The following is a 26,142-nucleotide window of genomic DNA, read 5'->3' on the forward strand; positions in this document are numbered from 1 at the left end:
GGAAAATGCATCCGTGGGATCTTCTCCCTCCCCCGAGAGAGCGATCTCTCGTCCCGTTCGTTCCCCGCGCTGCCTGCCGCAGGCATCCCAGCATCCCCGAACTTCGCGGGAGAGCCGCCTGCCCCACACCGTCCTAGGCGTTTGTCTTAGAGCTACTTTGCGTGTTCCACCCGGAAAAGCGCACGGGCGCTGCTCTTTATTGCACAGCTCTAACAGGCCCAGGAGGTGATGGGCAGTGATATGTAATGCAATCATTTTATTAACCGCTGACAGCTCGGGGACACTGAAACTGTGCCCACACAGGATGAGGACCTTGTTTCTTATCTTATTCTTTTGCAAACTCTCTGGTTTTCATTCAAATGACTCAGGCCTGAAACCAGAAGGGGTTGCAAATCTGGCTCTATTGCTAGTTGAATTTTCGACTTTTGAATTTTCTATTTTTGAATTTTCTATTAGGCATGTGAGAAAGCAAATTAACAGTGTTCCTGCGAACCTCCGATATGTAGCACTAGTGCTAGTATTCTCCAGCTCAGGAGAAGCTTCTTTTGGTTTTCACTTTATTCTTTCAGCAGTAGGCTTGCATTAAGTACGTGATGCCTCTCGAAGTGCATGCTTAGTTTTGTCAGTTTCTGTATCTTTGTTTACAACCTTGAGAGAGAAAGCAAGAACTTGGGGCTCAGAGGTGATTTACCCTTGTAAATTACAGTGAGTGGTTTGGCCTCGAAAGGCTGCAAAGAGCTGAGCTCCCAGCACACGAGTACTCCCATCACTAACATTTAAGACAGCTTGTAGTACGTACCCATCCACTGTGTGCAGATCCTGCTCTGCTTTCTAGATGTGGAAATTAAAAATCTAATTTACTGAATTCAGTTTTTGTTTCTACACATTATCTTATCTTGGTGTTTGCTGTGTTCATAGATGTAGCTATTTAGGCTCCACTATTTTTCATCCATCACCTTGCCCTCTGCCTCTTTTCCTGTCCATCAAGTATTTTATGCTTTCATCTCTCCATCCTTCCTGATCTCTTCACTGTGGGTTATCAAGGTTGGCGGACGCTGGTACCTGGGCAGGCAGGGGGCCGGGAGAGGGCAGGCTGCACCTGGAGCTTCAGCCCTGCTTCCCAGCTCCCCAGACTTTCTAGGAAATGATCCTCTTCTGTGGGCTCAGGGCTATGTTGGAGCATGTACTCTAAGCAGTTGTCCTACAAATGTCCTGGCACAGTGTCCAGTTTGCACCCGATGTGCTGGAACGAGCGCCGGGTTCGGGTCGAGAGCTCATTGTTTCCAGGCTGGCCACACGCAGACACTGAATATGAGTATTTTGATGCTGGCAGCTATGAATCATGTCTTTTGCATACAGTTTTGATCAAAGACCTAAAGATGGAGCACTGGGGTTCTGAATAGAAAACATGTTTAAAACACATGCTGAGTGCACCTATTTTCCCCTCGTTATCTAAATGACTGGTATGGATCACACTGGGCTGTGCCACAATGTCTGATTTTGATATTAACAAAAAAAAAAAAAAAAGGGGCAACAATGCTCAAAGCAAGTGGCAGCATACTTAACGACACTTTGTCAAGAGGTGATTTGGCAAGGCTTCTTCAAGATGACTTTATGGTACTTGTGGTTTTGCTTAGCCTGCACACTGGGAAGGAGCCGCCATCCTTAAAATTACTTTGTCAGAATACAAAACCTCACATTTAAGTATCCATCTATTGACTCCAATGTGTGCTTGGTGGAAAAGTGATAGGGAAATTGTCTTTGTCAAGCCTTCTGCCTTAAAAACTTGGCACCTGTATTAAATTGGTAGGTAAAGTTACCAGTCTTGCCTATGTTACCAGTCTTGATTTCCGACTCGGTTCACGAGGAAAATCTCTGAGAAATGGAATTGTGTACCATCTGTATCGAGGAAGATTTTTTCCTGTTGCTTTGTTTGCACATTAGAATGCAATTTATGTAATATCCAAGCAAAGTTACTATCCTTCTCAATCCGAGTTTCCCATTGTTTGTGTATGTCAAATTGTTTTGCAACAGTTGGAGAAGCTGACTGGTGTGAGTACAGTGGTTCCATTATATCCACATGTCTTGGGTTAAGCGCATCCGAGGGGCCCGCCAAGGATTTTTCAAAGATTTCTCAGTCTTGCATTTTAACCAAAAATAGTGTTAATTTCAATGTGTCTTTGGTCTATTAGTAGTGTGGTGAGTTTTAGTACATTTTGAGGAGTATATTTTTGAAAGGCTGCTAAATGTTATTCTGTGATGTAGTAGTTGATCATGGTTTTTGTACTTTTTTCACTTGCCCTGCTAACTACCCTTAGATGAGCCTTTATACTAAATAGTTATGCAAACCAGATTTTGGAAACTTGGCAGAATACAGTTCTTTTCAAACCGATGTCTGAAAATTGCCATATGAGGCTACAGTGCTTTTATTTATCTTGTTTTTAATTTGTCTCAGCCCTGTGTAAAAGACTGAAATGGGGGTCCCTATTTTACTTTACCGAGTTAGACATAAGTAGTGTGAGTATTTGGTAATTTGTGTCTGCAGGAAAAGAAACATAATCCTTTGAACCAGGTGTTTAAAATATGTTTAGATTTTTATTAAGTGCTGTCAGATACTTGCAATAAGCACTATCATTTGGTAGATAAAATAGCATTGTACTATAGTAAAAGGTTTGCCACTGTACCTGCATGTAATTGAATGGGAATTGCCAACTTGGCAGGAAGAAACAATTTTGAATTGAGCAATTTTGCAATTGAAAACACTTACTGTGCTGGATCCCCTGACCAGCTACACCTGGATCTTTCATTAGTCATAAGCAGTTTTCTGCAGTCGTTCCATATTTAATGAAACCATCTTATAGATAGTTCTGAAGAAGTATCAACTGTATTGTTAGCGCTGATTTCAGTGCATACTTGCAACCGTTCTGGCAGCTGCACCTTTTGCACAAGCTTTATTCATGCAGCACAACTCAAGTGTCAAAAGCACAGAAGAATTATGCTCCCTTCTGAGAATGGGTTGATTTTTATGGAGGGGTCTTTCTCTTTGAAAAGTGTGCAACAGCTTTTTGTGAAAATACTGTAAGCTTGCTGCTCAGTCTAAACCATGAATGTTTCCTTGGTGCAGCCTGCTAGTGATGGTGGAAGGGGCTTGTGGATGTTGTGTGTTGGGAACCCAAAGGGAAGAAAATGGCATGCAAATCTCTGCTTTGGGGCTGCTGAGGATGAGAGAGATGTGACAGCAGAGCATCTGCTGCTGTGATGATGCACTGACAGGCTGTTGTGCATCACAGGGATGCACTTGTTCTGCCCAGCTGTGGCCCCTGCCTTGGAACTGGGTGTTGAAGGCACTGTCAGTGGGTACCTGCTGCTCCTTTGTGCCTCCTGCTAGCCTTGGGTTTTCACTGCTGCCTGTTTTGCCATAAAGCAGAAATGCCAGGGCACTGGTTACTGTCAGTTCAGTGAAATACAGCTCTTGCCTGCTGGTGTGGGATCAAAGCAGTTCTTCAGTCTGAAATTTTGTGTGTTCTTTTAAAGAAATGGTATGTTTCTTTCAGCATGAAGCTGTCAAAGGAACCAAACATATTGATAGCTCAAAATGTTGAGAGCTGTAGAATGAAAAGAAAGTGTGTTTGGGGTCAGTGAGCAGTTTTAATTCCAAGCCAAAATTAAGCCAGGGAGGACAGTCCTGAGGAGCACCAGTGCTTCTCCTTAATTTCATGCCTGTAGTGGGAAATGTAGGGATTTCTCCTGGCAGTGTGGAGAGTGAGGCTGGGTCCTCCATGGGTTGATCAGCTGAATGTGCTCAAGCCTGTTTTTTCTTGCTTTTTCCATCCTTGTCACCTCCTAGTGATTCATGCTGAGCTCCACCAGGTTAAAGGTGCAAGAAGCAAAAAGTAATTACAATGTGTGCCTAAACTCTCTAATCCCTGTTGGCTACTGAAGCTAGGAAAGGCATCCGGGAGCTGCTCTGCTCCAAGCTAAGGGTTATAAAAACTGGGATCAGTTGTTGTAACTAGAAGCAAAGCAGCAGCAACTCTAATGCTGGAAAGCACCATGGGAGTCATACAGGAAAGAAAACCCAGGAGGCTTTACTCCACTTTCTCTAAGGTTCATCCAACAATTATTTCCCCCAGCCTTTTCCAAATGCTTCCCCGAAGTAAGTCCAGTGCAGAATTCACCTTGTACATCATATAAAAGCTTGGGATTCTTTCAGGTTTGGAAATGAGAGTTTTCTTTTGAAGTGTATTTGCCCCTGGAATGTTTAGATTGTGCAGGTGGATTCCCAGCACTGTTTTGCCAGAAACAAACACACAGCCTGGACCTACCCTGTGCTGAGCATCCATGTGGGAGGTACAGGACAAGTGAGTTTCTGGATGGAGCACAACTTTCAGTGCAGCACCAGTGATAAAGCTCAGCTTTGCACAGGTGTGGCAGAAGGTGTGCCTTGAAGGAGGGGTCCTCTACTGTGGGCAAGGAACTGGGCTACTGCTGTAAGAGTCACTGTAGTCCCTGGGAGTTCACTCTACAGAGATGCATTTAAGTGTCAAATAAGCTGCTAAGCTCTATTAACCAAATGAATTTTCAAGAAAAAAGAAACTATCCCACCACTGATTTATCCTCTTTGCTTCAATCAGTGAATATATAGTTCCATATATGTAGACACAATCAAATGGTACTTATTTAAATATATTCCACTCTAAGTATCTTGTTGATGTAGACCTGTGGCCTCAGTAATTTAATCTGAACACAGGAAATGAGGGAAAACTGATTTTCAGAAAAAAAATTCCAGACCTGAAAAGTGCAAAGAAGCTTAATGTGAGCTAATCATTTTGTGTGTTAAACTTCAGTCCAGAATGAATCAATCTCTGGAAACTGAGTCTCACTTCAGTACACTGGGCTCAGTGAAACTGCTGAGTTAAGGTACCCTGCATTGTGAATAAAATTAATAGCATCAAGCTATTATGTGGCCCAAAATGATATATTTCTTAGAGAATGGGTCCATAGTACTGACTTGACTGTTAAATACAGTTCTACTTATTATCAGGATCTTAATCATGCTGTAATATGGCTTTAATAACAATTGAGAAGGAGAATGGAGACAGCTCATCATTTAGTAATGGCAAAGGAGGGAGACAATTCATCTGCAGCTGGAAGGTGCATAATCATTTTTACAAAGTTGTAGCACTTAACAAGGCACACATTAATAAAACAAACAAATCTTTGCAGCAAGAGAAGTAATGTATGCATCATTTAAGGGGAGTATTAGAGCCAGATTACACTGTTGGTCTCCTGCAGCAGTTACCTTGTTAAGCATCTTCTCTGCAGGAATGTGGGAATGTGTTATATTAGATGGATCAGAAGCCTTTTCCAGGCCACTGGTGTATTTTTTGTTGTGTTGTTTTTTTTTATTCCTTAATGTGTGATGGAATTTTGCAGATGTTCCCTTTGAAACAGAAGTGTTTTAATTTTTTAGCAAGAGAAGACCAGCTGTTGTACAGGGGATGTACAAATCCCATTTACTTCCTGTCAGCTATTGCAAAATGGGTACATTTTGGTGTAAAAGGCCCTCATTACCTGCCACATGTTTTGGCTCTATTCAGAAACATTTTTCAAAATATTTCTCCCTTTCAGCATTGGAAGTCTGTGATCTGTGATATGGCATCTTATTAGCGCTTGCTGAAGGGCCAGGAGTACAATGGAAGCATGAAGTGATCTTAATTTGTAGCAATAGTCAAATTATATAACCTCAAGGATTAATTTTAATCAAATATTTCCTGATTTTTTTTATAGTGTTAAAATTAGATCTGGCACTTCACTGAAGCTTTTGCAATGGCTCTTTAACTGGAATACAATGTCCTGTATTTTTTTCTTTTGGCTTAGGCTGATTTGGGCAGAGGCAGGAGCATCCCTGTGTGGATACTTGGAGGGCACATGGGTTCTGGTATGTATGACTGGAGTTTGAGGACTAACAGTTCCAAGTGTTTGAGTCTGATTTTTAGACTTGGAACCTCAGGCCTTCATTTTTTTTAAGTAATGGTAGGCCTTTGATGCTGTTCCACAGAGCACATATTGAATGGGAGAAGCTCTGTGGGACAAGGCAAAGTTGAAGTCTTGGTTGCCTACTCTCATCAGTAACCTCTTGACATCTTTAGCAAAGTGTTAAGGGCCACAGAGCTGAGGGTGACAGGTAGTTTTGGGTTTTTCAGTTATTGGTACTCCAGACTAGTCCTCATTGCTCTGATCATTGTGGTTTTTATCTCTTTCCTCCAGAGGAGCCAAGCCCTGGCAGGTCACAACTTTATTCTTCCTTTTCACACTTGGTGCTGCTGATTATGGCCGTTTCCTTTTGGGTGTTTGGGTGTTTCCTTTTTAAGCTTGGGTTGAATCTCACAGACATCTGGGGTCTGAGGCCTTCTCATGAGCAGAGTTGAGTGTCTGTCTCCAGAAGGCAGTTCAGCTCATTTGCAGTGTGCATCTGTGCAGAAGCCTGTGCCTCTATGCCAGCAAGGCAGGGGCCATGGCAGTGATGCTCAGGTACCTGCCATGCATGTAGGAATCCATTCCTCTAGGTGCCAGGTCTGGTGTTTGTCTTCCCCAGTCTGTAAAGTGCTTGATTGCTTAATTAACATCCCATCCTGCATGGAAACAGTGTGGGTTTGAAGTAATCTGTTCTTGTAAAGCAGTTGAGATGTTCAGCAAGGACCAGGAGCTTGTCAGCTGCCATGCATTGGTATAACTCCATTAAAGTCAGTACAGACCAGCTGGGGATTCTGGACCCACAAATGTAATTATTGTTATAATGACAACATCAAACAAGTAATCATTATTTTTACTCTCTCTTTTCATTTCAAAATGAGAAAATTATTTCCTCTTGGATCAGTGAAAGTAATTTACATTATGCACAATAATGGTCTACATGAAAATATAATTATTATTCATTTGTATGGCACCATCTGGGCACTAGAAGCTTCACAGACACATGTGAGGAAAGGTCCCTGTCTTGAATAGTTTACAGGCTGAATAGCAAGTTGGAGCTGCTAGCAGTTAACCAGAGTGACAAATGGAACTTTGCAGTATTACTTCCACAAACCCTGCTTCAGTGATTCCCTCTCAGAATTTCTCTGTGATTGGCACTATACAGCCTAGGGGTGGGATAAGTTGAAGGATTGATTACCATGGATGGATCAAGAAAAAACACAGCAAGAGGCTAGTATCATAAATTGGCTGCCCAGCTAGTTTTGGGCAAGTAAAGGATATTTCCAGGCTTCACCTGGAAGCACAAAATGGTTTTCATGCCTTGTGGACCTGTGCTTCCCATGGAGTAATTCTCAAGCTTTACAACAAATACAGGACTGAGTGCTTTACTGAGTGTGAGTATGCTCTAGAAGTGAAGAGACCAGGCTTTGTAATTGTATGGATATAAAAATTGAGCAACATGTAGCATTACCTAAATATATATACAGTGTAACCTTGCTGAGTACTGAAAGGGTCAGTACAGGACACTGAAATCATATGACTTCTTATTTTTAGAGATGATTAGAGAATTCCTCCAAGGGACAAACTATTTATAACGTGTCTATAATTTGCTGCTTTTTTTTTTGTAATGATGAAATCAAATCAAAAAATGAATACCAGTTAATTAAAAAAGTTAGCTAAAAAAGATTTCACACTAGTGTGTGGATGACTCTGAGGTCAGATCGTGAATGCTTCCCACATATATTTTGTTTTCAAGTTACTGTTCTGTTGCTGTTCTATTATTAGAGAGTAAGTGGGATGCTTATTTAAAACAATTCTACAAAGCTGAATGACACTGCAAACTTCAGTTTAACTTGGATTTGGTTGAATGAGTCATGGACACTCATTTCTGCTTCATGCTGCAGCCTTTGCTTGCCCTTCAGATGTACTTTTTGGTTCAGTTATATTGGTGAAATCTGAGTATTTTTCTTCAAGCTGATGCTATTTGCTGACTTTTTGTGGTGGTCAGTTTTGGATTTCATGCTGTCTGAATTTCTGAGATGAATCTCATTTTTGTTCTTAAAACTCAACCTGTTTCTAGTTATCTGTGTTCTTTATAATTGCATTCTTTCTGATTCAGGAGCACACACGGTTCAGTTAAAGTGTCTTCTTTCAAAGAAGAAGTGTGTGAGGTCGTGACTGTATTGACTAAAGTGAAGCAAGCTCCCTGAAACTACATCCAGCCTGTTCACCCTTACATGGGAGAGGGACAATGAACCTGAAAAAATGACATTTCCCATTTCCAGAGGAATTTTTTGGTTCTTTGGAGTTGCACAACTGCACGTCACAGAGGAAGGTAGAGTCCTACATGTTCTACCTGTGAACTCAGTGGGGTGGCAACTGACACCCATGATGAGGAATCCCACAGTTGCCAGTGTCATTAGTTATTTAAGGAACTTCTTTCTCTGTGTACCTGGAGCTCTGACTAAATAAATGGCTATCTGCTAATTATGAAAATGTAAACTGGAGTTCTCTGTGGAAATGGAGTGTTACCAGAGATCTGGATTGGAGTCATCTTGAACAGGCATGTAAATAAAAAATAATCTGTTATCAAGCTAATCCTGCCTTGAAGAAAAAATAATCTCAAGAAAACTAGCATCTTTTCTGCAGAGAACTACATTTGGCTAGCTGGGGATACATCTTGGCACCTAACTATATTGACTTAGATGTTTACAGGCTTGCTTATGCTCTTAAAACTTACTGTGGGTGCCTGACAGCTGTTTAAATATGTAAATAAGAATTCAGGTGGCTACCTTATGGCATCTAAGTTCAGCAACTTGGCCCACAGTATGTACAACCAAGGAAACAAGCAGAAGAGGAGTGAATGTAGTAAACAAAGCTGTTAGTGTGTGTGCACTACGAGAATAATAATACTTTGCACAGCTACTGTGCCTCAAACTGCTTACATTTTGGCATTCACTGGAATTGAGTTTAGTCACTCAGTGGCAGAAATAGAAACTTGGAGGTGCTGCCTGCTAGCAGAGTACATGGAGCAGTACCTCAGCAATGAACTGCCTTTTTGGCAGTCTTACAACGAAAGACGTGAAAGTCTTCAGTGCAATATTTTGATAAGTCATTGATTCTTATTAAAATAATAATTATGACAATAATTATAGCTGTGGTTGGCTCTGACTGAGCTGCTAACTGAGTAGAGGACAGGGGGAGGAGGGTTATGAAATATTCTTGTAAAGCCCTCTGAGTGCTGCTCCTCCAGCTCTGTGCACACAAATGAGGGTGTTTGTGTTTGTATTTTTGCATGTGTTGTGCCAGTACGTGGCAGTGCCCGTGTGCTGGGTGTCCCCCCAGGAGAGAGCTGGAGACTCCCGTGCAGTCTGCCCTACAGGCAGCTCATCACCCCTGTGTTCATGTTCCTAATAACAGAGATGTGATCCAGTAAGTGACAGTGTTTTACAGCAGTACAGTGATAAAATGGTGCAATAAGCTCCCGGCCATCTGGCTTTCTGTAGTTAGCTCATAGCAAGACCACATCATCCCATCCCCAAAGCCTGGGTCAGGCCTCAGTGGTACTGAGGAAAAGGAAAGTTGGGGAGGTTTTGCAGGTAGCACTGTAGCTGTGATGACACTGTCCTGAGCCTTTCTAATCTAATTCAGTATTAAACATTTACACTGGCCAGGCTGCCACCACATGACCTCCTGTGCTAAGTGCCTGCAAGTGATTAATGACTATTTATTAGGAGAAGATGGTCTCAAACCTGTTCACTTCACAGAGAGTGTAAACAGAGATTTCTTCGCCTCACCCTCAATCCCCAGTTTAAAAATACAGTGTTTTTTCTCTATGCTTTCTTTTGAAGTTGATTTTTTTCATCCCCAGATGCCTAAGAAAAGCAGACTGCACTGGCCTTTTCCTGTCCCCCTGTGTGAAGCTGCAGTGGGCATCTAGAGTGTGAGTTTAGGGGTGCTTGCTCCCCTTGGTTAGCATTTCAGTGAAATGGGCAGGAGGACAAGCTTGTACTGCAGGACAAGCTTCTGTGTGGGGAAGAACAAAAAGTTAGGTCAGCTGCAAGGCTCCATGGAACCTCTGAGAGCACAACTAGTTTAAAAGTTGGATAAATACAAATGCATTTATTGTGCTTTCAAAGGGCAGGAATTTTCCAGAAGCGAATCTCATAAGAAATAGCCATTTTAAGAGGTAGTTGATGAAGAGAAAGAACCAGGTTAATTTGGAATTTTGAGTAGGTTTGTGTAGCCTGGGACTCTAATTCTACAGGTGCTGTGGGATCCATGGGTTTAAGCATGTATTTCACGCAGCAAAATTTGACCTAAAGGTATTTTATGTGAAAGTTGTTATAGGGTTTGTTTGCCATTATACAACCAAATATATAAGTTAAAAGATTTCAGACAAATTTGATACAGTTATTTAAAGTGGTTTGAGGTTCATCTATTTTAGTACCATCACAAGTCTGATCTCGTGTTCTCCCAGATTGTTGTTAATGGCTTATTCTGTAGTTTAAGTTCTTCAGGGGATTTTCACTTTCTAGTTGCACTGATGTAAATTTACAGTAATTCTCATATCAAGGACCTATGAATGAATAACTGTGGAAGGAAAAAAAGGGTCTTGCAAGTCAAATGGTTCTTCAAGGTTTCCATTTTTGGACAATGTGGACAGCTCAGCAACTGCTGGAGCATTTTGTTGCTTTTGAAGTGTCAGGGTGGTTTTGCAGAGCGTATTAGCAGTCATGCACTGTGCTTCAGATGCTTTGTGGAGTGGTGTCACCTGGAAGGGATAAGTGTAAGGAAGCCCTTTATGTTCATACTCTTCTGGATTCAGCCTCAGAGGTGTATTTCCAATTTAGTTACCAGAACTAGCCCAGCTTTGCTCTAAACTCTGCCACCTAAGCTTCAGTGCTTTCAAGCTTTTGGTAGGCAATGAATGAGGTGCTGTGTGTTTTGTTTGCTTGTAAGTGTTTTAACATTGCCTCGTGTACTCACTTCCTGCTTGTCCTTGAACAATTCCCTCCTGTTTCTGGGGCTGTTGTCAGTGGTTGCAGAGGCTGCTCCAGGCTCCAGCTGGGACTTATGGCAGTGACTTCAGTAGCTCAGCTGGGACTGTGTTGGTAGGAAATGGATCATGGTAACTGGTGAGGAAAGTGCTTCAGGTCTCTATTCCACACTTGATAAATAGTAACTCCATTATGAAATACTCTTTCACTGTTGAATAAACTTGTGTGGTGTTTTTTTTTCCTTGCTTGCTGTCATTGGTAAATTGCTGTCTTCCTAACTTGTGTTGTCCAGTTGAAGTACTGTTTCCTGTTGGCTTAAAATAAACCCCTCTGCTGTATTTTCCTGTTTTGTGTTGCCTACAGAGAGCAAAATGTATCCTTAAAGGTTTAAATCTGTTGCTAAGGTTAGGATGATAGTTTCATAGCAACACAGAGATACCACAGGTGTTACAATCATCTCTTTAGTAGAGAGTTGGTGGTTTGGTGGTTTCTGTGTTTCTCCCCTTCCTGTTTACTAGAGTAAAATGTGTTCAAGAACTCAGTTTTGCAACTTTCATGCCAAGAGAGGCATGCATGCATACCTGTATTCCATAGTGGTCAAATATTTGTGGTCAAATATAAGCAAGAGTTGCTCAGGCTGGAATTTTCCTGACTGAACTTTGCTTAGAGATATTTTGCTTTGCAGCATGCAGTTTAAACAAGTCTAGGATGTGGCCAGTCATCACTTCATCAAGTTTGTGCCCTTTTAGTTGCAGATTCTTTTAGAAAATCTTCATGTTTAGGGTTGGTTCCACCTCTGATCATTATCCTGTGTAAGCATGATGTGTGAGAGATTTTTGTACAGGACTGATATTGAGACACCTTTGTCAGCTAAATTCCACCTTTTTCAGTGTTCTCAGTTGTTTGCTATAGGATGAAGATGCAGATGTGTAAGAGCTCAAGTAAAACAGCACACTGAGAATAACCTGTGGTTCTTCACAGCCACAGTGTCTTCATTAGGGCATGGAGTGAAGATGTGGATATAAAATCAGTCAAGAATAATCTTGTGAATATGATTGTATTAGGGTGGGTTTTTTATACAGCATTTGTATTTTCTTTGAAATTGTTAAAGTGAAAAGGGTCTTAAAATAAAGATTGTTCTGTTGTCCTAAAGTGTTACAGGATACTAGAGAAAAAAAAAGAAAATATTTTATAGTAATACTTCTTTAACTGGGTTTTATAAATATTGCTTCTGAAAACTAATATATAATGTTCCTTTCTGTGTTCTGAATGGAATTACCTGTGATAAGAGAGATTGGTGGTGTTGGGCAGTTACAGCTTGAGATCCTGCATATTTCTCTTGGCAGTGGTGGAATTTTTTAACAATCACTCTCCATTTTTAGTGTTTTTGAGTGCAAAAAGTTAAAATTCAGGATTTTTTTTTAAGGGCTGTTCATATTCTGCTGGCCTTGTTTGGTCTCAGTGAAAGTTGTGGAAAGTTAATAATTTAATCCCATGCTGAATTACTAAGGATGCTCATGCAGGAAGACTGCACTGAGTTTTGCATTATGGAAATATTACGTTGATGGCAGCTGTGTTGAATCCATCTCTGTTGCATTATGCTCTGATTCTCTCAGTCAGCTTTTTAGAGGTCATGTGCTTCAGTGTGACTGGTGGACTTCCTTGGGCCAGATTTGAGGGGAATGGGTGGGGTTTCTGAATGGGTTTAAAATGCCTGCTTTGTATTCAAGCTGATTACCTGTGTTAGAACTTAATTTAAATCCCCACCTAAGGAGATAGCCAAATTACCCATAAGTGATGATCAGCCCAGGCATCTGCCAGTATGAGATTAAACTGCAAACATTTATGTTGAAGTTTATGTTTAGGCAAACATTTATGTTGTTGTCTTGTATTCAGAACAGCTTGTGCAGTGTGTCAGCTCCAATGGCTGGTTTATGGTGTTTTTAACAGTTGTTCTCAGTGATCTTACTGTCATTTCCAACCTAAATGATGCCATGGTTGTATGAACTGAACTTTGAAAAATAAAACCAAACCTCAGGGTCTAGAAGAAAGGTGCTCTGTCTGTGTGGCAGCAAGTGGATGTAGGTTCACCTCCCACCTTTACAAATGCTGCTTGTGTGGCCTCTCCTGGAGGAGGAAAACACAGGCTGGCTGTCTCTGCTTCCCAGTCAAACAGAAGCACTGAGTCACTGGACAGGGACCAGATTGGTGTGTACCAGTGCCTGGCAGACAACAAACACATGGATTGAAGCTGCTCTGAGGAGTGATGTTTGCCACACATCCGTGTCTGTTTGTTGTTTGGGGTCTTTTTAGTGACAGGATGACTATCCTGAATAGAGCAGTCCCCCAAAGGAGCTGGAAGGTTTACAGGGCATTCATGACTTGGTAAGTGACTCACTGAGGAATGCAGAAGAGAAGATGCATTTGAAGAAAAGCATGAGATGATTTTTGCCACAGTATCTGTTGGGGATTGCTGTGAGTAAGGACATGGCATAAATGTACTTTGCTGTGGCAAATTCTTATTCCAATACCAGTGCAAAAAGTGGCTGTTGCCTACAGCTTCTGAGTGTAAGTCATGTGCCTGGCATCACCTTGTGCAGGATTCCCAGAAGCAGGCAAGCTCTTTTCTCTGTTTCAGTTTCAGAGTCTTTAATGTGTTTGAGCCAAATCTGAAACTGTCAGTTAACAAAACAGTTGCCAGCCCTCGAGGTGCCCAGGTGGGTTGTGCAGGCACCTTTCCTGCCCCAAGAGAAGAGACCCTTCTGCTTCAGCTGTCTGATAGGCCCTGATTTGGTGGGATGGGTGGTTCAGGTCTGGACAGTGATGGTTAGATTCTGTTACCAATGCTACAGGCTGGGGTTGTGCCTGGCTCACTTTGCAGCAGCTGGTTCTGTTTTGGAGCAGTTGGTGGAGGGAACTAATTTTATCTTCTTTCTGCTACATCAGTAATTGGGATCATTTTTCTGTGAGCTGCACACATCTGTGGCCCCAAACCTGTCTCAGCCTGGAGGAAGTCAGTGAAAGGTAACATTTCCCACAGCTCAGCTCTCACTTGCCAGTAGCAGAAGCAGCTTATGCTGCTTCAATTCTATGCATTTTATTTTTCAGGATTTAACACAGCCATTATGAAGTCATTTGGTTTGCATGTATCAGCATAAATAGGAGTATCTTCTGAACATACCTAGTTGCAAGCCTAATATTTCTTTTAAGATTACCAATCTCCTTAAGTGTGTGTATGAGGGGGAAAAAGAAACTAGCAAACCCCCAAACCTTTGGCCATTCCAGCTGCTGACTGTGAGCATAAGTCCTTGAGAAGAAGCTTTTCTATTATCCCTAATGCTCCAAAGCTTGCTGAATAAACAAAATGAACACAGATGTTTCCTCACTGGTGATACAGTTTATAGGAAGACACTACTCAAGGCATTGCTCAGCTGCAACTTCTGTGTGCAGAAATCTGTGGCCCAAACAATTCAGTCCTACCCAAGGAAACTTCCTGTGAAGTTGAACAGGTTTGCTGAGTAATACCTTTTGTGTTAACAGTTTATTAACCACTTAAGGAATTACCCAGATGTGTTTAAATTAGCCAAAAGCTCATTTCTTGCCACATGGAAATGCTGTGAGGATGCTGCAATGTGCCGCTGAGGTCAAGTCCCATCCTTGGAGGAATGACCCCATGAACAGACATTTGCCTGCTATTCTGAGGGGCAGTTATCTGGCTCATAGTTGAGCAAAACCAGAATCAAAATCAGTACTGTACAGAAATCCTTCACAGCTGTTTTAATTCTGGGTAAACTCTGGTTGTGCTGGTTTTAACAATTTTGTAAGAAACTTTCTACGCATGATGAAAGAGGAATAACTATGAATTGGTTGCAGACTCTGTGTTGTGACAAAGCAACTCTTTGCTATTACTCTGGTCAAGTTGCCTCCCTGCTTATTTTATTTTATTTTATTTGCAATTATTTTCCTTGTTTATACAAATTTTTTTTGTGAGAGTAAGGTCTTTATGTTTATAGAACAAAGTTTGATAATGTAGCTGTGAAGGAAAAGCCAGAAACAATGTCCAGATCTTCAGTGAAACTGTGCCACAGCAGTGGATGTGCCCTGGGAGCAGAGGGTGCCTGCAGGATGCCCTGATCTTAGACAGCTCTCACAGTTTGCCTACAGACAAGGCCGTGGTTTGTAGAGGAGAGCAGGAGTATGTTAAGGCTTCAGGGCAAGCTTGAGGAATCTCACCACTTGGGTTCTGTTTGTTGCTGCAGGACCTGCTGTTGTGTTAAAAAAAATAAAAAATAAACACTTGGCATATGTTTGAGAGGACTTGTGTTTTAATAATGATTCCAGACTATGCATTTAATGGATTTTTAGAGTTCCAGTTGCTACTGGAAGGTAACTTTAGTCACTTTGCTCATGAGAAGTTCAAAGCAACTTGTGTAGCATTACATTATTTTAGAGCAGCTGATTCCTGTTACCATGCTACTAACTCCTGACTTCTTGGTAGCTCTGTTGCTGTGCTTCTCCTCAAGTCCCTTTTTGTTGAAAGCTGGCTGGTTTATTCCCCCAGCAGGCTGAGCTGCAGTGGCTGTTAGCCCCAGGCAGTGGCCCATGGAAGCTCAGCTCCTGTTCTGTCCCTGCCTGTGGCACGGCTGCTGCCCATTGAAGGAGGCTGCACCTTCAGCACCCCTCACCCCACACAACGCGGCTGATTCACCTGCAGGACAACTCATCACTGCGGCAGAGATGAACTTTCTGTTTGGATTCTCCCTTAGCATGCCCTGGAAACTTGCTTTCATGTCCACGTCTGTGCTCCTCTTTGCTCGCACCTTTCTTCTTTCTAAAGATCAGATTTTCCTGTTCTCCATTTCATTTTTTATTCTCACTGATGTGTATCTCTACTTCTGTTCTTCCATCCCTTTTCTGAACAAAGATTAAATTATTGTTTCTGAGCATTTGAGTAACAGTTTTGTCACCTTTTTGCAGAGATAGACCAACTTTGATCAATAGCAAAAGAAAGTGGTTGTAGAAATTCACATTATGCACTCGCATACTCTGTAGAGTTGTCTTTGTAGCTGGTGCTTAGCATAATGCCTCTGGAAATGTATTTCTGGCATGTAGCTTTTATTTGTACAGCAAGGGACCCTGGCAAATGCTTCATGTTTGATATGAACTCACAGTCCTTTCAGATATTGAATAATATGAATGAGGGGTTATCAACATCTTCTCAAAAGGCACTGCAGTTTGTGCCCTACAATGATGGCATAATATGGTGTGGTGTAATGGGAAGGTTGCAAACAGTGTTTGAAATACTATAAACTGTATCAACAGTAAAAGCAATTAAATGTGGAAGGAATTTCTTAGGAAAACTGTGAATTCTTAAATGAATTCACAGTTTAAGAGACTGTGAGTCTCTTAAATGAAGACTAGAGTCTCTAAGGGAAGTGGAAGTTAGTACAGGTATCCTGGGGTAATGTCCTGCCCTTAGTAGGACATGTCTGTGCTTGTGGTGTGGTGGGATATCAAAGGGCAGGCAGGTAGTGGAGCTCAGGCTGAAGGTGAAGTACTGTTCTTGATAGATTTGTGTGTGATTTATCTACATCACTGTGCAGGAGCTTTATGTGGTGCTAATGTTTCTGTTAGCTGGGCTCAAGGACACTGTGCTTGATATTTCTAGTTTCTATCTTTTCAAGATCTCTTATGAGTTAAAATAAAATTGCAATGTCCATTATCCTTTAATATGTAGCATCGAATATGTAGTGAATTCTTAACTCCTCTGAAGTTGGTGGAAAAATTCCCAATTACAAAATCACAGAATTAACTAGGTTGGAAAAGACCTTTGAGATCAAGTCCAACCTATTACTTTGAAAGAGTTAAGACTTACCTTAGGGCTTGTTGTCCTTTGAGTTATAAAGTCCTGGCAGAGCTGTAAGACCTGAAATATTCAGTAGTGATTGGTAGTGACTGACTGCAGTCAAAGTCACCTGGAGCTTTTCACCGAGTTGACATTTCGTTCTCTAAGCTCAGGTTGATGTTTCCTTTAACATTTCTTACTCGAAATCAAGTTCAGCTTTGCTTCACATCACCAAAGAGGCAAAGCAAGCTCTGCCCTAAGCTGAGGCAGTGCAGTGTGCTGTGCTGTGACATTTATACTGTGGCAGATACACCAACATCCTGAGCTGATGTTTAGGCTTCTTTTCCCAATGCAAAGCATTTATGGATTTTTCTACCTGCTTATGAAACACACTTGTCTCAAATATGGTATAAACAAATGCACTTAGAATAAATGCTCCCCTATGCCCCATTTGTTGACAAATCAGCCACCCTTACTTAAATATGTATATGTACTTATATGCACATATGTAAATTGATATGTTTACGTGCATATATATGCATATCTATATTGTGGAGGAGATTTCTTGCTATGTGAAGCTGGAGATCAAAGGGTGAATGCTCACCCTGAAAGGCAGTAGGGTGTCAGCACATCCCAGCTACTGTATAAAAAGATTGATGTAGGACTTTGATGCTGCATGAAGCAGCTTTAGATTCCCAGTGAACATTGTTTTGTTGCATGGAGGAAGACAAGGATCTGTGGAGAGTGAATCTTGAGGAAAAAGAACTTCAACAAATAACAAGATGAAATTTGTATTCATACACAGCTCAGGTGTATGGAGATACAGGCTGTACACAGAGTTGTGCTGCTGTGACAAACCAGCTTTTTATTCCTAACAAAATTGTTGCTATTAGTCTCTTGCAGTACATCCAAAAGCTCTTGTCACATTTGATTTCAGGTTAAAGCTGTGTAAATCCTTCAGGATTTTTTAAAAGGAACTTTAAATTTTTCTACTCTGTTAGTTGGGAAGTGGTGTCTACCTGCTACATTTTTTTTCCTTTTTGAAGCTTTCTCTTTGGTATTTATAAAAAAAACTGCTAACTAAGTTTTGTTTCATGTTCACTCCGTGACAAAGTTCATAACTGGCACAAATTTTTCTTTTATAGCTGGAAGAGAAAGCACAATAAAGTCAAGATTTGGAAAGGGAAGTAGTCTGTCTCTATCTAAAACAAATGTTGATAATCTGGTGACCTTTCTAACACCATAAAGGTGTGATATCTTGTATTTATTTGCAGTCTCTTTGGTTATTGAAGTTGTAGTGGGATCCTGCCCATCTTTTGCCAACTTCTGTGGTTTTCTCCCCAGTGTTTATGTTTGTATCATCAGGAGTTTAGAGCATAAACAAATTTCCTGCAAAGGAAAATGAGCTCTCGCTGGTCTGCTAGAAGTTATCAGCAAAATAGATGATAAAGAGGTGAGGAATTATGAGTCTGCAGAGTAGTAATGAGTAATTCCATTCCAGAGTTGTTGACAGGCCACTGCTAGAGAAAGTTGTCAGAAAGTGACGAGCGGCATCCTGCCATGATTGGGCATTGCCTGAAAGATTAGAAACAAATATTCAAAATAAATTACCCATTTTATTGTTGCAATGCATTTGTTGAGAGTTTCCTCTGACTAAAACCTGAAATAAGATTGGTAGTGTTTTTTTGTATCACGGAGATGATAGCTTTGTTTTAAAAGCTGTATTAAAAATCTCTTTGTCAAATAAATAGCTGATCCTCCTTTCTTGGCTTGCTTTTTTTCCTCTACTTTTAAGAGAGCTGAAGAGGTCTTTTCCCTGTGTGTTTGATTTGCTTCTCAGTAGCAGACAGGGCATGTCATCATGAAGAAAGGATTATGTGTCCTCTTGGTCAGGAGTGATTGGAGCAGCTCATGGTTGAGTGATATTTAGCAGAACCCTGTAACCTCAGCTGAGGTAACAACTTTTCAGAAGTACCACCTTGGACGGAGAGGTGATGCCTGTTAAAACCTTACAGGAACTGATGCACAAAGTAACTGTTATGCACCTCTATTTCCTGTTGCCATCTTTCTGTCTTGAAAAAATTGAAAGGACAGATATGACAGCAAAATGTGATGTGCAGTGACCTCCAAGCCTTCTCTCAGAAAGTAAAACATGTTTGCAGTTAGAAAAGCGTATTAGTTTATGCTCCAAATTAAGTCCTGTATGAAACTTGGAGAAATACAAGATGACATAGCAAGTGAGGTGCTGACCTTGTTAGTTTTTCTTTGTCATCTGGCAGTTTTTCAGAAACTATCACTGTATTCATTATTTGTTCTCTATTTAAATTAGTTCTTGCTGCCACATTTCAGTTGGTAATGCCGTCTTTAGAATTTTAAGCTACATTTAAAATGTATCTTAGGGTAAGAATATATAATGAACCAATCACTATTCATGATAAAACATCCAAAGATGGATAAATTAATATTATGTGAAGGGTCTCTAGTTTTATAATTTCACATTAATTCATAGCCTAAATTATTTTTTGATTAGTAAAGCATTGATAATTTAATAAACTTAGAATTTCTGAGTTCTAGCAAGAATTTCAAATTAATGTTACTAGTTGCAGTTTAGGCCTCAGTGAAGTTGTCCAGCACCTCTGCAGTAACTTCACCTCAGTTAAATTAAATATAGAGTGATCTTTGTCTTGGTTCCTGTAGAGAAGTGAACTCTACACTTAAGCCTTGTGAGGCAGACCCTATAGGGATGACTTTTGTTCTGCACAGTGCAAGAGTAGCTTCCCTCATTGTCCTGTGTCTGCTCCTGACTTCAGAGGATGTTACAGTTTATTACTGGGAGTGGGAGAAAGGATCAGTCGATGCTGGGAGACCTCTTGACTCTGCAGGGGTAATACTGCATACAAGGGGACAGAACTCGGAAGTTTTATTCTTGCTGACCTTTTTTTGTGGCCTTTGGTGGCCTCTGTGCCTCTTTTTCTTTCTGGATTGAGTCTTTTGTCTCTTTGGATCTTGTAAGTTTTCTTTGAAGCAGGAATGTTATTTTACTATATGTTCAGCACAGAGAGGCTCCCACTCCCAGTGGGGTTATTCAGGGGCTTTGTGTAACGTGTAATGGTCTGCATTGTAAAAAAGGCAAAGCAAACAAACCCAGAGAGGAGAATGTGCTTCTGGTTTGAAGGCAGCTTTGCACATAAATATCTGTTTGACTTCAGGAAACTGCAGTTTGTTACAAAAGAAATGTTTAGCTGCAGCTTTCCACACACTTCCAGATTTTCAGTTTTTCTTTTCTTCCTCCCTGCATTTAAATGGTTCAGGAAAATGCCTTTCCCAAAAGAGTATTTTGCTATTTTAATAAAAGTAGTTGGTCCTAGGACTTTTGTGGAGCTAACATCAGAGGCAGGCTGCTTGCTTTCTATTCAAGCCTCTTGGATCTGATGGCAAGACTCTTAGAGCTTTATAATTATCTCCTGAAACTGTGCTTAGTGGGGTTTACCTTTACATTGTTCTCCCAGTTTGTCTTCAGAGCTGTGTAACTCTGTTTGCATCCATCTTTGAAGAGCTATTCTACAGCATACTATTTGCTAGGAGTTTTGATTCATTTAGCACTTCTTGTCTCCCGGCAGATAGATTTACAGACATAGTTTGGTACATGTTGCTGTTTGCTGCTTTCAGAAATGTCATGTTGACAACAAAATGCCACAGTTTCCTAACTATGGTAGTCAAACCAATCCATGAACTGCAGGGATGGTAAACCTTTTAAAAATTGAATTTTATCTCATAGAGGCTTTTTACTCTGTGAGGAATAAATTATTTCTTTGTAATATTTTCTGCTAAGATGTTCTTCCTTTAGCTTTCTGATTATTCATCAGCTTGTCAAACTTTTCCCGTTGCCACTTATCCTTTTGTTTTAAATACCTCATAAGTTCTGGTTGATTTGCCAAATTTTCCTAGTTTGGAAGAGAACAAGTTTGGGAGTTCTGAAACAGTTGCTACAATACAAATACCATAAGAAAATTCTGTGGTGTTGAATACAAATTCAAATAAAAATTGGCTGGAAACATTAATTTTCTGCTAAATGCTGCTACATAAAATTCTCAGGATCTCACATAAATGTTTAATTCCTACAAACAAAGCCCTGAGCAGACACTTTATCTGACTCATTCAAAGTTAAAAAAAGAATTAGTGCTCTCTTTGGAGTGAACCTGCAGGAGTTTGGAAAGTTGCACTGTTAATGTGATTGATTTTTATGTCAAGGATAAATTTTTCCTTCAACATCCAAGTGCAAAGGTTCACACGCCTGCATGGAATAACTAATAAGTGTGTGTGATTTCAAAGTCTTCAGGAGGCAAAGGAGCAGAGTGTTTCCATACAAAAATGCCTGTTTTTTTTCTCTGGAGAGCAAGAGGCCTGATGTGGACTTTGTCAGGGAGAAACTTGTATTAGGTTTTATTTCAAGATCCTGTCAGATGGGTTTGTGTGATGTTGCTGCACAGCTTTTCCCTCTCTGGGATCTCTGGATGCTGTGGCCTGATCTACATTTGGACAGTCTTTTGCAGGCACTGCTTGGGATGTGACACTTCAGTCACGTTGTAAAATCACAGCTATAGATATTGGCTCATTCACAGTGCCTCAAAAGCCGCCAGCCCTGTTAAAACTGTACATTGCAAAGCCTGGGAGTGGTGGGGAGCCCATCAGAATCCCACCTGTGTGCCCCTGCCTTGGGCAGCAGTGCCAGTGGGCTCTCAGTGACCGCAGTGCTGCTCTCCCAGGAGCTGCAGCAGCGGGATGCCCGCCCTGCAGGGTCAGGGCAGCTGAGCATCACATCCCTCAGCAGCTCTGCTCAGACAGGGAGCTCCTTGGTGCATGTGCTTCCAGGGAAGAACAGGCATTAAACACTGTCTCCACGTGCACGTGTGTGAGCAGAGAGAACAAAAGCTTTGGAAAAATAAATAAATTTGCTTTTTTCTGCCCAAACATTCTAGGCATAATGGATGGAAAAATAAATTAACTGGGCTTTGGTAACAATGTGGGTAGCCTCTGTCTTCATCTTCATATTTATTTTCACCAGTGTCATCTGAAGTGAACAGGTTGTGTGTCCTGCACAAGTGCAGGTTTCACCTGTACTCTCCTGCACATGTACTCTGGTCATTGCAAGCCCTTTGTCTCTTCAGTAATGAGTTGGTGTGAGCTATCATTGTGTTGGTGTCGCTTTCTCAGTTGCAGCAGACTTCTGAAAGGTGATGATCCTGAGCCCCCAAATTAGGATGTACTGCTCTTGCTCCTTGCTCTGTTGGTTGGAAGTACTTTCAACATTGCTTACCTGCTTAAAATCTCTGTTTCACTCAGTGCGGGTTAGTGTGACAGAAACCTTCCATGCTGCTGCTTAGGTAACAGAAAGATGAACACTTAAATGTGAGTAAATGACAAGGCAAGAGTTTTATTGGGTGTAGGGGAGCTGTTCTGTGCTAGAACACAGCTGTTTCACCTGCCTGTTGAGAAAAGGATGGGTTTCTCATACAGTTTTTCACTGCAAATCTAATTCATGCATGGCTGAAAATCTTGTGCAAAGGGATTCTAAATGCTATGCAGAAGATTCCCTGAGGAAGTTTGACAAACACAGCAGCAACATGGGTTATTGCATGTTCATTACATGTTTAGGCCTTTTTTTTAAGGTAATTTAGATGTGTCCTACAATGCAGATTTTGAAATTCTGATCTTTTGGATAAGGTAGCAGAGGTATCATTAATGAAAACTGTGTTGGGTACAGCAAGGACTGCGGGTTCCTAGCACTTGAAATGATTGATGGAAGGAGACGAGCAGAAAAGCTAACAGCAGAGGATTATGTTTCAGGACAGAGCTTAAGCTTTCAGGAAGAGAAAGATTTTATTTTTGCTGAAGTGCCTGTCATGGAGATGATGCTGGCATTGGGTGCTTCGCTATGTTCTGCCAGCCCCTGCAGACAGGTAGATTCTCACGAAGATGAGCTCCCATCTGTGCTTCCTGTAAAGATCTTAGCTTTCCACTTTTAAACTTACTATCTCTACCTCTTCCTCCCTTTCCCTGTCTGTTATCGCCGTTCCTCATCTTGTAACCACTCTTGGTTTTAATTTTTCTCTTTCCCCCGTGAATCCCAGCCGTGTGTGCTGTACTCTCACTGCTGTGGCGCTTCCTCTTCGGGGTTTCTGCCTGGAGCCCCAGCCCAGCTTTGCTGGGTGCTCGTGGCACCCTGTGCCTGAGGCCAGGCCATGGCTGAGCCAGTTCCTGTTTGCTCGGAGTGCTGCGTGGTGGCCACAAAATGGCCCAAAATGGCCCAGCTGTGGGGCCACCCAGCACTAGCTCCTGTCATCTGCTGTGGCAGGCGAAACTGGGACCAGCAGCACACAAAGTTGGGATGTTAAGGAATAATGTTCCAGGCAAGTTACTGCCATGGACCCCCAAGAGGTGACTCTCAGAAGTGCTGCCTGTGGCTTTCAGAGGGGCAGAGTTGTTTCTGGGGAAGTTTCCTAATGTTTGTTGGCAATAGAGCGGATTTTTGAAACCAGTAATACTTGCATAAAGTAACTGCCTGAATTTTCAGGGGTAGTAAAATCATCCTTAATTTGTGTCTCAGCCAGAGTCTTGAGGAATTTCACATATAGATTGCATGTAGAGTGACAGTGAGTGTAGAATATCTGACTTATTATTTATTTATTTATTAACAGAGCAGTTAACATTGGAAAATGCACTTTCATGTGTGAAAACTCAGTGTAAGATTTTAAAGAACTAGAGAGCAGAAGAGACACTACTGCTCTGCCACCCTCCTAGTGGTGTTGTCATCTTGTTCTATCCCATCACTTACAATATGGTCTGAATATACAGTACTTGGTAATGACTATACATGTGGGATAATGTGGGCATTAGAGTAAATTCTTTATCTCCTAAATTGAAAGCATAGAAAACTTCAAGAAATTAAAGAAAATTCAAGAATTGAAGAAATTTTATCTAGAATTTTCATAGAACTAAATTCAATGTTTCCAACTTCTGTTTGAAATTAAGAATTATGGTTAATTTCAAAGCATCAGATTTTCTTTGTGCTGGAAGATCCATTTTCTGTCCCTGTCTGCAACAATAGTTGAGCAGATACTTGAACTCTAACAGTAGTGTCTGGAGTTTTGTTTTACTGTTTTAGTGTGTGGAAAGGTGTAAGACAATGTCTGTGTTTTTACCACATGGAAAGAATTTCATCAGGAAATGTCTCCACTCCAAACATGTCCAGGTTTTCTTTACTGCAATCAATACAGTTATTCATGGATTTCTGCTCCCAGCTCTCTCGTGGCTATATTTAACATATGTCATTGTACTTGGCTACATCATTTTAAGGAAGTTGTTATTGTTGTACAGATGTGTTCTGCAGTGAGGCCAGGGCTGAACACAGCCAGGGTGCTGTAAAAATGTCTCCTGCTCCTGTAAACACGAGCGGGGTTGCTCTGTGTGTTGGGTTTTGCTGAGGGCTGGTTTACATTTCTGTAGTGGCTGAAGTTGGCCAGCTCAGAACATCATCCATGGTGTACATTCAGCACCTCACAGCTTTGCATAAATAATTGCTCAGATAATCTGTGTAGTTTGTGTAGTGCTGAAAGCAATTTGCTGCTGCCTGTGGCATTATATATCTGCTTGTTGTGATGATGTGTCCTCTGTTGACCGAACAGATTAATTTTATTTTATTTTTCAGGAATCTTGAGTGTTCTGAAATGAAGTGACTTTTTCTTTTAAAGGTCAGTGGTTACATAGACACAATTAGGAGCATCCCGGCTGTTTTTATTGACAAGGATGAGCCAACATCACATGTGAGAAGCAAATAGTGTATTTTACTTTATTTTTTTCTCTCACTCATCTGCTGTCTCCAATTGATTTTCTGTTGAAATGTGATGCTAGGCAGTCAAAATGCATCATTTAAAGTAAAGACTGCTCTCAAGCTGAGCCTTTGGATTTTTGGGGTACATATGTGGAACCCACTTCATTATGGGTGCAACTACCCACAATTTCCACGAACTTCAATAGAGTGCAGATCTCTGGCACCATCCAGAGGGCATTTGCCACTTTTTCTTTAAGTCCCAGTTGAATATTTGTTAACACTTGTAATTTTGAAGAGTGTTTGACACTTAGGCATGCAGATGCCATTAGTTTTGAGTGAAGTTGGCTCCTTTGGGAAACCTCAACTGTGTGTCCTTCAGTGGGACAGTTCCCTTCACTGGGATCACAATTGCTTCCTATTTACATTGTGTTGGGATGCCCTTGTTTCTTACATACAATTTCCCACCTAGTAGCCTGCCAGCATTGCCTGCAATAAGTTTTATTGCTCCATTCTACAAACACAGCATTTAAACAACAACAACAAAGTCTAATGTATTGCATGTTTACTCAGGAAATGCTGCCGTGTGTGGGATCTGGACGCCTGCACTATGTAGTTTGGGTTTGGGATGGGTGTTGGTGTTGTAGTGCCCTGTGGCTGTCCTTCCTGGGGCAAGGCAGGTGACAAGAACACAGGCCAGGCACCCTGGAGCGGGTATCAGCTGCAGAGAGCTGGGGCTGGTACCTGAGAGGCAGCAGTGCTGGAGCTTGGTTCATTTCCACAACATTGTTTTAATGGGATGCAGTTTACTGAGGCAGAGAGCAAGGCCTGGCTGCAAACTGATTTCAATTAATACAGTGAAATTTCCACCCATCTTTAGGTAGGAACTAAGTTAATTTTTTATTGCTCATTTTTATCTCCTTACAGTTTTGATTTAATAGGCCAATGAGGACTTATGATTATATTCATTTCAGGTGTCATCCCTTTAGGGTAAAGCCATCTTACATGATTTTGAAAAAGAAGATAAATGCAGAGATTATCACAAAAGTAATTTTTGTCATTTTATTTACTCTGTTGCAAACTACAGATTGCAACTTGACAAGAAAATGGGATTGCAGCCTTTTTTGAAATGGTCACACCTGTTTTTGTGGTGAGCGTTTGAACTCTGAAAAGGGTGAGAGCCCTCAGGCAAAGGAGGTACCCCCGTGATATTTTGCTGAAGTTGGGCTGTAATATAAATTTGAAATGTCTGAGGGCTTTTTTCCCATCAAATTATTTTCGATTGGATTAGGTTAGAGTAATCCACTTGATAGCAATGCTGGAAATCTGTTAAGATGATCTGGTAAAAAGATTCCTGATTTTCTTTGACCTCAGTACAAGTGTGATGCCTTGTAAATGTGTATGAATATGCTGCCACATCTGATGAGGAAACAAAAGGTTTGCCCAAGGACTCACAAAGGGTTGGTGGCAGATCTGCAATCAGAAATCAAGAC

At 41.1% G+C, this 26,142-nt stretch overlaps 1 protein-coding gene across 4 annotated transcripts in view; it reads left to right on the forward strand.

Annotated features, from left to right (window-relative positions):
• The window catches only part of XYLT1 (xylosyltransferase 1), a 179,601-nt gene that overhangs the window by 698 nt on the left and 152,761 nt on the right, over positions 1 to 26,142 (forward strand). The window lies entirely within an intron of this gene.

The sequence above is a fragment of the Anomalospiza imberbis genome, chromosome 16 (assembly GCF_031753505.1).
Source record: "Anomalospiza imberbis isolate Cuckoo-Finch-1a 21T00152 chromosome 16, ASM3175350v1, whole genome shotgun sequence".
Lineage (NCBI taxonomy): Eukaryota > Metazoa > Chordata > Aves > Passeriformes > Viduidae > Anomalospiza > Anomalospiza imberbis.